We start from the raw sequence: 13088 nt of genomic DNA on the forward strand, positions 1-13088 counted from the left end.
TCCTAAGGAGACGAAAGGCCTAGAAAGTGAAAGATTTTTTAGAGTTCTTATGAAATCTCGGCAAACTATCGGAAACATCATCGTGCCACTTATCGTCAGGTGTTTTAACCGCCATCGAACAGGAGGCTTCAAAAAGCTCATCAGCACTTTTGTAGATCGTCGTTTTTCCCGTTTCAGTAGTTGAGTGGAAATGCCAATATACGGACAGCCGACCTATCGGAATGTAACCTAAGTCTAGTGTTACCGAGTGACCCAATGTAACCTAATTTCGGTGTTGAAGAGTGACGTAACATAGCCTAAGTTCGGTGGTTCCACATGACGTAAGTATAATTTCCCCAGCATGTCACCCTCCCAACATTCTCCTTTTCTGGGGGGAGGGGGGGGAGGAGGAGAAGGTTTAAGCCCCCACTCGAGAGCGTCTGCTTTTAAGGCGCCAACCAAAGTTCAGCTGAGGGCTCTGAAAATATGAATCCGGTCCTGGCCCCATGTTAGCAGGAATATCAACTAAACGGCTTTCAGGTTATTGTTTAGGGCACCAAGGCGAGTTTTTCAAAATTCACCGCTTCGACCCCTTTCCAAAAATGTCGCTCTACAGATTAGTGAAAATTCAAAACCAGGTAAGCGCCATCAATGAGTTGCTAAAATCGTCATTTAACGACCGGCAACCAAGCTGTCTTAGAATAAAACATCTCGTCATGAAAATCAAACCGATTGTGAAATCTGAAAAATCGAAAAATTTAGGCTTTTCGACCTGAAGGAATACCATGCAGAATCTTAGAAACAATAGGTAGCGCTTACCAGGTTTTGGACATAGGCTATAAGGTTCCTGCCTCCATGGAGCGACACTGTTATCCTGACGCGCTAAGGAAGAACGCCGTATGAACATTCAAGAGTTGCCAAATTTCCCTTCATAAAATGTGTATTATTGACAACATTCATGCGTATTTTTCCTTGCAATTTTCAGATATTTTAGATTAAATTGCCTACAAAATTGTCAGAAAAATTTGGAAAATAATATTCACAATTTTACCAGTAATTTCGGTTTTTATCGGAAGAAACTTGGCAACGTCTGAAGGCTCATACGGCGTTCTTCCTTAGCGCGGCAGTACTGGTGACAAAAATAGCTCCTCCGTTTGTCAGAGTAACAAAAGGTAGTTTCATCCCGGCGCGAGTTAGCAACGGCGCCCGAGAAGGGGGTGTTCGTGGGGGCCGAGGATGAGTTTAAGTGTTTTTTAATTAACACGAGCTAAATCCGAATGCGCGGCTCCACAGACGGGAGACGAAACGAGGAAATCCACTTACCCGGCCCGGCATGTTTTAAGATAGCGATACTGTTTCTGAGTGACTTATACCAGCTTCCACGTACGAAACAGCCCCCGCCCGCGCCCTCCCGCCCGGTCCATCCAGGGAAAAGGAGGAATCAAGAAAAAAGAGGAAAACATTTCCTCTTTGTCTGTATCATTAAGAGAGAAATGCGTTTCCAGTGCCCAGCCCCGGTCGTAAGCGGCGGTGGGCCCATTAAAATGTTTGATGCTATTGGAGACAAGTTATCTCGGAGACCAGCCTCGAAAAATCCTATCGCCCGCCAACTCACTAATTTCGTTCCCCGCTATTAGAACGTTCCGGTGTCCTCGCGACCAAGCAATTTTTTTTTATTTCTTTCTTGAGGCACCGAACACTCTTATGTTAATTTTTATCAGAGGTGTAAATGGCCTCAGATGTAAAAGCACCTCTTAAAAATAAACTCGTCACTAATACTCAAATGATTACTCACGCAGAAGAAAACTTTGTGCATGAGACCCGAAGTTCAGGTCATTTGGACCAGTGTTCGAAACTCACCTATGAATTTTAGGAGCCATGTAGCGCATCAAGTCCGATTTTTAGGCGCCATTGAAGATTTTTTAGGGGCCAAATTGACTTTTTGCCTATATATTACGGCGCATTTGATTAAAAGTTAGACGCAAGATGTTTTCGTAACGGAACTAGTAAGTAGCTGTAACTTGGGGAAGACAAAAGCACTAAAGATGAAATCATGAAGAATAGAAAAAGCTTTCACTTGTAGTGCTGAAAATTTCGAATAATCACCCGATATGAAAATTCAGATTTTTAGGAGACAATTTTTAGGGGCCACGTTGGCGCAGAGCCTTCATTTTTTAGGCGCCACGACCGATTTTTTAGGCGCATTTCGCGCGTTGGCGCCTGTGAGTTTCGAACACTGTGTGGATCTCTAAAGTTTCCAGATTGTGCATCCAATATGTGCCATGGCCGGATTCGCCTACTTGCCGCCCATGAGCCGCCTGTATTTTGCCACCCCCCCCCTCTCATTCGTTTTGAAACTAGATAAAAACCATCAAATGAACGTGTCAGCGGAGGAGAGGTGCATAAGACGCAATTACTCGTGTTGAACACATTTTTTGGGAAAGCCCTGTCAACACTACTAGCAACAGTTCACGGAACTTTGCGCGACAGTTTAGTTCCGTAAACCTATCTCTGTGTGGACAAGGCCTTCCATTAATAAGAAATGAACGAACAAATTATGAAAGAACAAACATAAATGTGGTTCAATGATTTTGACTTCCGCCGCCGCGCCGCGCAGACCGCACCGTGTTGGACGCAATGCGTGAAGTATTCACGCAGTCTTGTAGGCGCTATCCGTTTCACGCTGACTGCAATGACCGCACTGTGTTTGATGCAATGCGTAAAGTATTCGTGCAGTCTTGTAGGCGCTAATACGTGTTACATGCCGATCGCCGCGCCGAGGGCTTCTCCTTCTCATCTCAAGTCCTCGTTATCATTTCTCCCTAAGTCGCGCCGTTCTAGGCCAAATTGCGTGTTTAGTTTCTCTCGTAACTCGACTTATTGAGGGTGCTGTCTTTTGTATCACTAAGACAAATTCAGAAATTACTATACTTTCAGGAAATGAGAGATGTTGTCGCCTTTTCTCGTTTGTAATTTTTTTTTATAAATCCGATTTTTTTTATACCTACACTTTAAAAAATTGCAAATTTTTGCCGCCCCTAAGATTTGCCGCCATGGGCCGCGGCCCATGTGGCCACCCCCTTAATCCGGCCCTGATGTGTGCCTTGGAAGTTCCTTCAATCTATGTCGTCGTAAGCTGCAGAATATCTGGTTTGCAGAGGCGAGAGGAAAGAGCCGAGATGCAATTGGTCGAAACTTCTCCGTAAATAGTGTTGAGAGGCTTTTGCTTTTCTGGCTTGTCATTTTCTGTCAAGGACTCATCAATATTCCAAGCGCTTGCAAAATTCTAAGCCGATTACAAATACTCCCGTTTATGCGGTCTCGCATTTTCTGCTTAGCTCTCACTGTCTTTACAAAATAATGAGCTGAAATTGATCGCAATTTGAAAGGGATGGAGACTTGACGACAAAATTAAAAAAAACTGCAGGAGTTCACCCCTTATTAGTGCTGGATAAAACCGGGTGGAGCTATTACATAACCGGACAGTACGGAGAAGAATGCTACTCACACTTTCGAGGCGCGGTAATGTTGTTATTACAGTACTGTTGAATCATTATTTGCACATCACATTTTCGGCGCTCCGACATGCCAGTACTCGTCTCTCAAAGACATATTATTTGATGTTTGCGTGGTATTTTCGGACATATTTCTTGCGTTTTTAAGTGTTTTTATGCATTTTCAAATGTCACGCGTTTTCTATAAATCCGTCTCAACCTCCCAATTGAAATTGGTAGACAAAGTAATAGACAAAAATATGACAAACTGAAAATAAAACAACCTATTGATACGGAAGCGGGTGGCTGCGAGCTGCAATTGACACAGAAGGTAAGAAATAGACTTACTTACGGCAACCCACGAGAGACGCTATAGTTAGTCCATCATTTTCCCTCTCAGTTTAAAACAACCGTCTGTTTCAACCAATAAGATCGCTGCATGTTCCCTATGCCTCCTTTTGTCTATAGCTTTATGTATCAATTTCAGTAATCAGCCTGTTGAAAGCGAAGGATTCTAATAGACAAAGGAGGTACCTAAGCGATAAACTAACTAACAGCAACCCACGGAAGACCCTATAGTCGGTCCATCATTTTACCCCTTGATCTAACGACCAACCGTTTCAACCATTAAGATTGCTCCATGGATTCCTGTCGTTCTCTTCGTCCATGCTATCAATTTCAGTAATCAACCTGCAAATTGGCAGACGCAGACCCGACAGGATACCGACAAGAGCTGCTCATTTTAGAGAATGACGGTGTTCCCTCGAATTTCGAGTGCATTGGAGTTCCTTTTTATTCGGGTTCAAACCACGAAGGGTTGATCAAATTATGATTGTCTCTTACCTCTGTCGGCGGCTCTGAGCGTCTGTCTGAGTAGGCGTGGCGTCTCATATGTATGTATGTATTTATTTATTTTTTTTTTTATTATTATTATTTTTCGGTGACGGTCTCCCTGTTTCCGAGGACCGTAGCATTTCGGGTGATGATCGAGTTCTAAATTACACTGATGAGAACTTCCTGTTGGGTGAATCATTTTCTACGTGGGATTTTGAAGAGGTAGCATGTGCCTTTTTCTGGTTCACAATTGGACGTATTTCTATCAAACGGAACTAAGCGCCATCGGGGTTCGGGGTCGGAAGGGAGAGTGGGGGCTTGGATTGGCGGGTGTTTCGGAAGCGATGCTCGTTCCGTCCTATACTCGCATCGCTTTTCCATGTCGCTTAGTTCCATTTGACAGCACGCGCTATCCAGGAATCTAAAATCCTTGAAAGGAACTCAATTTGGCGCTTAGTTCCGTTTGACAGAAATACGTCCAATTTGTGTAGGAGTCCATTGAAATCAACGAAATCAGGAGAAAAAAAATCCAAACAGAGGACCAGGGGTTGCTCAAAGTTTTTGTTGATGTAATTTTTCTCATCTTTTCATACATGTATATTTGTTTACTAAAACGAATAATGTAGAGGAATCTGTTCCACATTAAGTAAACGAAGGCCCTCAGAAACATAGGAAAAACTCAATTTTCACGCTAAAAACACATTAGGTAAATCTTTGCCAATTCATATAATCGCATCGGAGCAATACGTTTAGATCTTTTTCGGCAATCAGACATTTTCGACACGTTTTCAACGATAAACCTTGCCCTTTTCATCACAGGTGGTTTTAACTAATCAAGAGCTTAATGCCACGAACGTTGATTTAGAGTTGTTTGTAGATATTAAAAAAGAGAGGAGGAAAATACACCCTAAACTTTGACAGCAGAGGGCAATCAGGGCTCCTATTTTGCGTGTTTGATGACTTCTTCACAATGCCAGGCAACGTTGCATTTAAGGTCTGATTTCGAACTCATCACGCGTAATATTGACGAGATGATTAGCTGTACTTCATTATTTCCACAAATAGCTTATCAAACGCTGCGTTGGAGTTGATTCTGAGAACTGAGAAGTGGTGTCTTATAGCGTGGCCGCATCTATGAACGCCCGGCACTGATTAAAAATACGTCATAATCCGAGATACCTACCTTCATCAGTCATACTGTAGCTTGGTGGTTGGTCATCGACGTCCACGTCGCTTTTTTACACGATTCACAACATTCTTACTTTTATTTTAAGCTAAGCCAGTTTCGCTGAATCATTCCAACTTGGGGGCGGACTAAACTGACTTTAAGTTTTTCGGGGTGCGCACGGGCGGGCTCAGGAAGAGCCAATTGAGCCTATATGGGTCTTCCCCCGAAATGAAAATCAGGCTCCTCTTTTAATTGAATTTAGGCAATTTTTTACAATTTTTTTTTCAAAACCGACGAGAAAGGAAGCAAACGGGAATAGCACACAGATGAAAATAACAGCCATTCGGACCCAGTCAAAATTCTCCAAGCTAGGCAGTTTCAAGAATTTATCCGGTGCGCTGTTACCAGCCTCTGATCTTGGTTCATTTCAAATGCTAGTAACTTTGTTAATAATGCAAACTTGAAATTTTGAACAATATTCTTGAGAATATTGGACATTGCTTTTCATCAAAAACGGGAAATTGATCATTTGCTTCCCGGTCACATGTATGCGAGAGGCTCCTCGATTGGACGGACCTCATTGATTTTAGAGTTTTATCAAGCCTCGACCACCAAAATACGATTCCACGAGTCGCCGCTTGTACAAAAGCTTAGCTATGAAGGAATCCCATAGGTAGGCGGAGTTTACCTTCTTTTGCAGACAGCCTTGGATTGGCAACATGTCTATTATCATTTGATCGGTTGTTATTACATCGCGTCTGGTCGCGTCGGCGTCGCGTCGTCGCGACGCGACGCTGCGCTTGCCGGGAGTGCGCAAGTGGCTCAAAGGTTGACTCCCGGTGCTGACTAAGCGTCTGCATTCAGATAGATAACTTGTGATCCGCGCCTCAGAGCCCTTAAAACGAAAGCTCGAACATAGATAGCCCTCCCCTCCCCTCCTTTCCGTGTGCGATGATCTCCAAAAATAAGAAATTAGAGTAAATAACTCTCCTAGTATTGTAGCGATTGTTCGGACCATGTTTAAAATAACTCGTAAATAGAAGGACTATTCTTAAAATAACTGTTGGAAAGTTCGTTTTTGATACAAACACAAAGTTTTGTGAAAATGACGCCGCCCCTAAACAGGGCCGGATTTACCTACTTGCCGCCCCCTTCTCATTCGTTTTGAAATACCAATAAAAACCATCAAGTAAGCGTGCCAGCGGGGGAGGGGTGCATAAGAATCGTTTACTCGTGTTGGACATATTTTTTGGGAAAGCCCTGTTAACACTACTAGCAAAAGTTCACGGAACTTTGCGCAAAAGTTAAGTTCCGTAAACCTATCTCTGTGTGGACAAGGCCTTTCATTCATAAGAAATGAACGAACAAGTTATGAAATAACAAACATAGATGTAGTTAAATGCTTTTAACTTCCGCCGCCACTGTGCCGCGCCGCGCAGACTGCACTGTGTTTGACGCAATGTGTGAAGTATTCACGCAGTCTTGTAGGCGCTAAGCGTTTCAAGCTGACCGCACTGTCTTTGGCGCAATGCGTGAAGTATTCATGTATTCTTGTAGGCGCTATCCGTTTCACGCTGACCGCAGTGACCGCACTGTGTTTGATGCAAGGCGTGAAGTATTCATGCAGTCTTGTAGGCGCTAATATGTGTTACATGCCGACCGCCGCGCCTAGGGCTTCTCCTTTTCATCTCAAGTCCTTGTCATCATTTCTCTCTAAGTCGCGCCGTTCCAGGCCAAATTGCGTGTTTGGTTTCTCTCTTAACTCGACTAATTAAAGGTGCTCTCTCTTGTATCACTGAAAGAAGGCAAAATTAGAAATTACTATACTCTCAGGAAATGAGAGATTTTGTCGCCTTTTCTCGTATGTAATTTTTTTTAAAAAAAATTGCAAAATTTGCCGCCCCCTTGATTTGCCGCCATGGGCCACGGCCCAGATGGCCATCCCCTTAATCCGGCCCTGCCCCTAAACATAGAATTTCAAGGCAACTCTAGATCAAGTTCTTACAGCATCTAAGTGTAAGCGTCTTTAACCGTCATTTGTCTATATTTTTGTAGACCGCTCATTTATGGAATGTAAAGCATTCCCAAAAAATAGCAAAAAGATGAAACGGCAAGAATCTTTAACTAAACAATCCTCTATGGGTTAGGTTACCTCATGAAAATGAAGAGAAAATATTACCAAATGAAGAGAAAATCCCGCATCTTTAATGTCAGTCAGACGCAAAGACATAAAGACGGAGTGCTCGTATCTAAAAGCACGGGGAAGAAGTGAAGCCTGGTTTGGCGCTCGAGTGCTTGTGTGAGTGTGTAAATGAGCGCGGGAATCCATGGCGGCAAACGGAAATTTGATTTGAACTTGTCCTCTTGATTTTTCCACATTTCTTCTTCGAAACGTATTTTAAATGCCTAAAACGAATAAATTAAGAAAGTTGGGACTGCGTCCTATTATAATACACCTACTTTTGCTCGGTAACAGACAGTAATCTCAGATAAAGTTAGTTGTACTTCTGCTCATGGTGGTTCTGCCGGTTCAAACAGGCAGTTACTGCCGTAACTGGTGGTGGTTAATTTAACCCTTTTATCAGGCACTTTCTTTATTAAGATATGGGTTAATCAATTCTAAAATTGCAGTTTAGTGTTATCTATTTAACTATTAATAATTATGAAAGTTTGAGCTTTTTCGACCGTTACTCCCAAATGAGATTAATCGGTCGAAGACGGACCAAAACTAACCTAAAGTTATAAAAATATGAGTGTGTAAGTGAATTTGAGCAAAAATCAACCTAAAATACTTTGTTTCCGCAATTTTATTTTGTTCCCGCCCTACATTTGAATTTCGAACTTGTCCCGATTTCGCCGCCAATCCTCTAGCCAATAATAAGGTGATTGAAAAGAAGCTTCATTTTTTGCTTGTAGCGCTCCGTCTTTATGTCTTTGGTCAGACGTCTGGACCCAAAACCATTGAAATAAATTTACAGAAATATGCTATACTGTTACTTCCGCTGCATTTTTCCCATCTTCTCTTTCACCCCTCTTTTTTGTTTTTTTTTTCTGCTCAGGTAATCTCCGAGGAGGGATGGGGGGGGGGGAGGAGCACCTAGGTCCCTTAGATGTGCCACTGAACTCGTAAAGCACGCTAAAAGCATGCGAGATGAAATTTGAATCTTGCGTGGTTTTTGACTCACGATCAGCGTGGCGCTTAGATATAGTAAATAAATGAGACAACACTGCTCGCTACAATTAAATAGCTCAACTGCTGTCTAGCCAAAGCGTTAAGCTCTGCTAATCAGTGCCACTGTAGCTGATAGTAGGCTTTTATCAATCTAATAATAATAAGAAACAAAGCGGAGCGGACCAGATACAGCTATGGAATGCTTGTGGGCTTGGCGCAATTATGTTGAGGTTATCATTATCATTTTTCTACGACAATGATTTTAAAGACGCTGAGTTAAGCTAAGGGAGCGTTCATAAATTAATTAGGTAACGCTCTAGGGAAGAGGGTGTATGAGCCTTCGTTACGCTAGGGACAAGGGGGTGGGGATGATTAGTGCCAGCGTTACGTAACCCTCTCTATTGGTAAAAAAAAAAACACATCGAGTGTCTTAAGACATTATACGCAATCTTTCGCTGGTCGTGAGACGATCGCGGCCGATCGCCGGTTTCTATTTTCCGCTTGTCAATAGATTTTCAACAACACTAATCAATAAAGTGCATGCATCATCCTCATTTCTTTGACGTTATGTGTCACACCATCGTCAAAAATACTTAACGCTCTATCCCGATAGAATGTATACTTACATTCATGTCGCTTTACAGCGCGCCCGGGCGCTCTGCGACACCTAATCGCCACTCTTTTCCATCGACCCAGAGGTCATCCGGTGAATGGCATCTTGTAATTTCCATCCCGTTATATTCACAGTTTATTTCTTAAAAAAAAAAAAAAAGTAAAGACAATGGGAACCCATTTCTGATTGGTTCCCGTATTTTAGGCCTGAGAAGGGACGGAGACAGAAATTCGGAAATGAGTTGATCAAAGATTACAAAAAACGTCCAATTCGTGTAATCATTATTCTCGTTTGTGACACCTGTGAGCCGCGTTATCTTAACTTTCTCTATGAAGGCAGGGCCGGATTAAGGGGGTGGCCACATGGGCCACGGCCCATGGCGGCAAATTTATAGGGGGCGGCAAATTTTGCGATTTTTTTTTAAATGTAGGTATAAAAAAATCGAATTTAGAAAAAAATTACAAACTAGAGAAGGCGACAAAATCTCTCATTTCTTGAGAGTATAGTAATTTCTAATTTTGCCTTCTTTCAGTGATACAAGAGAGAGCACCTTTAATTAGTCGAGTTAAGAGAGAAACCAAACACACAATTTGGCCTGGAATGGTACGACTTAGAGAGAAATGATGACGAGGACTTGAGATGAAAAGGAGAAACCCTCGGCGCGGCGATCGGCATGTAACACATATTAGCGCCTACAAGACTGCACGAATACGCATTGCATCAAACACAGAGCGGTCATTGCGGTCAGCGTAAAATGGATAGCGCCTACAAGAATGCATGAATACCTCACGCATTGCGGAAAACACAGTGCGATCAGCGTGAAACGCATAGCGCCTACAAGACTGTCTGCATACTTCACGCATTGCGCCAAACTGGGTGCGGTCTGCGTGGCGCGGCGGCGGAAGTTAAAATCATCAATCCACATTTATGTTTGTTCTTTCATAATTTTTTCGTTTATTTCTTATGATAGGAAGGCCTTGCCCACACTGAGATAGGTTTACGAAACTTAACTTTCACGCAAAGTTCCGTGAACTTTTGCTAGTATTGTTGACAGGGCTTTCCCGAAAAATGTGTTCAACACGAGTAAACGCGTCTTATGCACCCCTCCTCCGCTGGCACGTTCATTTTATAGTTCTTATTGATGTTTCAAAACGAATCAGAAGGGGGCTGCAAAATACAGGCGGCCCATGGGCGACAAGTAGATAAATCCAGCCCTGTATGAAGGGACTCTAGTCCCGTCCGTATTTTCGATTGATGTCCAATGTGGAGTAAAACATGGCATCGTTGATTTTCGCGTTAGCAACGTAGTTGGTTTGCTCTGGGCGATTCAATTAAAACTTGTGCCGACGAAACGCATACGATTGAATAAAAACCGAAAGAACCACCGATTCAGAGCTGAGGCCCAAGGAAGCACGACGATGACGGGGAGAGGGGGTGGAATGGGAGAAATTAAGTGAGTGAGACAAAAGTTGGCTGAGTTACAAGAAGGCTGTTTCTATGTTTACTGCATTGGCGCCAGGCTGTAGTCAGCAGACTTCGGGGAAGATAACATGGTCGCACACCGATTACAAGCCGAAGGAGGGAGTTTTAGCCCACATATTTTGACCGTTCACAAGAGACTGGAGATTTCCTCACAAAAATTTCAAATTGAATTTTTGGTATTATATCGTGGAAAGTGCTCCACAAACGCCTTGGGACCGAAAGCGGAGATATTGATTCAAACTGGAGTTCCAGTTTTCAAGTTGCTTCACTTTTTGAGTCTTTAAGTCTGCGCATTCGTGATGTTAACGGGTTGGATCTACTCTTGACTTATGACACCTGTACAGGGCAGTGAGCAAATATAAATGGTGTATTTTCCGAATAGATTACTATTCACGCTCCTAATTATGTTTGTTACTTTCGTGGCAAAAGTCTTTCAATAGATTTTCATGGTCTTTTCGTTAAGTAAAATTTATGGATTTATGGATTCATTTGTTTTTTTTGGCCTTCTAGCCGCTTCGCTGCCCAAGTGACCAACCCCTGGAGATTTGTATTACTGCCAGCCTGCTTATCAGAATTATCGAGAAAGTTTGAGCAGAAAAATTGAAAGCACAATGGTATGATTATGAGAAGAAGATAGAACAACTGGGCTACTTTTTCTGCGGTAAGGAACTAATATTTTAGGTTTTAGTCATATTTAAGTGGAGCAGAATGAGTATTACTCCAGTAAATCTTCAGGGAATTAATTTAAGTAACAGCATTTTCAGTTTAAAAGTCAGTTCGTCATTTTCCATAATCATCCGAGAATATTCCATTGAACTTTCTCTCGGCTCTTTAATTAACAGTGAAAACACATTACAAACAAAACAATACAGTGGAAACCAACTGAGATGCCGCTCCGAACGGTAAACTCGCCATTTGAAGAATGCGCGCCGCGTAAAACTATGAAAGAATATTCGAAGTTGGGTTCGGACCCAACATGCAACTATTTTAACTCCGCGGTGGGCCGGGTTGCATACGCTCGATTTTGTGGGCGAAAACTGAGATTTGTCCAACGGCTGCCGCGATAGGGTATGGGTTCAATAAAGCTACGGAACCTTAGGCGCGTCTGGACGCGGCGTCCTGGACGCGGCGTCTAGACGCCGATAAATCTGTCTAATGATTTTTGCGCGGGGACGGCACCTTAGCGGCGAAGAGACGCTGCGGAAAACGCCGATCGAGGACGCTCCGATCTGTCGCGAACAGATCGGAGCGAAGACGCCGAGAAATTCCGCTCAGTCCGCTGCCTTTCCTACCGATTTTTGAATGTGTTTAGTTCGACAAACCCACGAATCGATCACAAAGGCCGTGAATTGATCGACAAAAGCCGCGAATCGATCGAAAATTCCGTGAATCGATCGACAAGAGCCGTGGATTGACCGACCCACCCGTGAATCAATCGACAAAAGCCGTGGATAGATCGACAAACCTGTGAGTCTATCGACAAACCTGTGAATCGATCGACAAACCTATGAGTCGATCGACAAACCTGCGAATCGATCGAAAAACCTATGAGTCGATCGACAAAACCTGTGATTTGATCGACAAACCCGTGAATCGATCGACCAAGTTGTGAATCGATCGAATTACGTCGATTGGTTCACGTTTTAGTTTTTCGATCGATTCATGTCGATTGACTAGATACCGGTTTTCCTTTTAATTGTCAATCATTTCTCGTCTATCGATCCTAATTTTTTGTCGATCGAATCGAAACCCGTTTTTTAGTAATTTGTCCATCGATTGGTGTCGATCGATTCACGTTTTTATTTTTCGGTCGATTTTTGTCGATCGAATCCACACCCTCCTAAAAAAAAAGCGCGTACAGCCATTTTCGCGGCCCAGAGCATACTGTCCGATCAACGAAAATTCGAGAAATTGACGGCGGACAGAGCGGAAAAAATCCACGGATTCCGCTCCTAAGGTGCCGTGCTCTAAAATGTGAGCGTCTTCTCGCCCTCGACTCGGTAGCAGCATTTTCCGCCGGCGTCCAGGACGCCGCGTCCAGACGCGCCTAAGGTTCCGTAGCTTTTAGTGTTTACCTAGGTGGTGACGTCTATCTTGATCAACTATTTGGACGCTCCTGTAGGACAGATTTGAAGTGCGATATTGACAAACTGAGATGCATTCCGAAAGACGACTCGGTATTTGAATATAGCGTAAAACAATGGAAGAATATACGAAGTTGGGTTTGGACACAACCTGCACCTATTTTAACTACGCTTTTGGCTGGGCTGCATACGCTCTGTGGGAAAACGGTAGTTGCACCAGCCATCGGTACCAGTACCACCGCGAGAGACGTACATTGCACGC

This window comes from Bemisia tabaci, chromosome 1 (assembly GCF_918797505.1).
Source record: "Bemisia tabaci chromosome 1, PGI_BMITA_v3".
Classification (NCBI taxonomy): Eukaryota; Metazoa; Arthropoda; class Insecta; order Hemiptera; family Aleyrodidae; genus Bemisia; species Bemisia tabaci.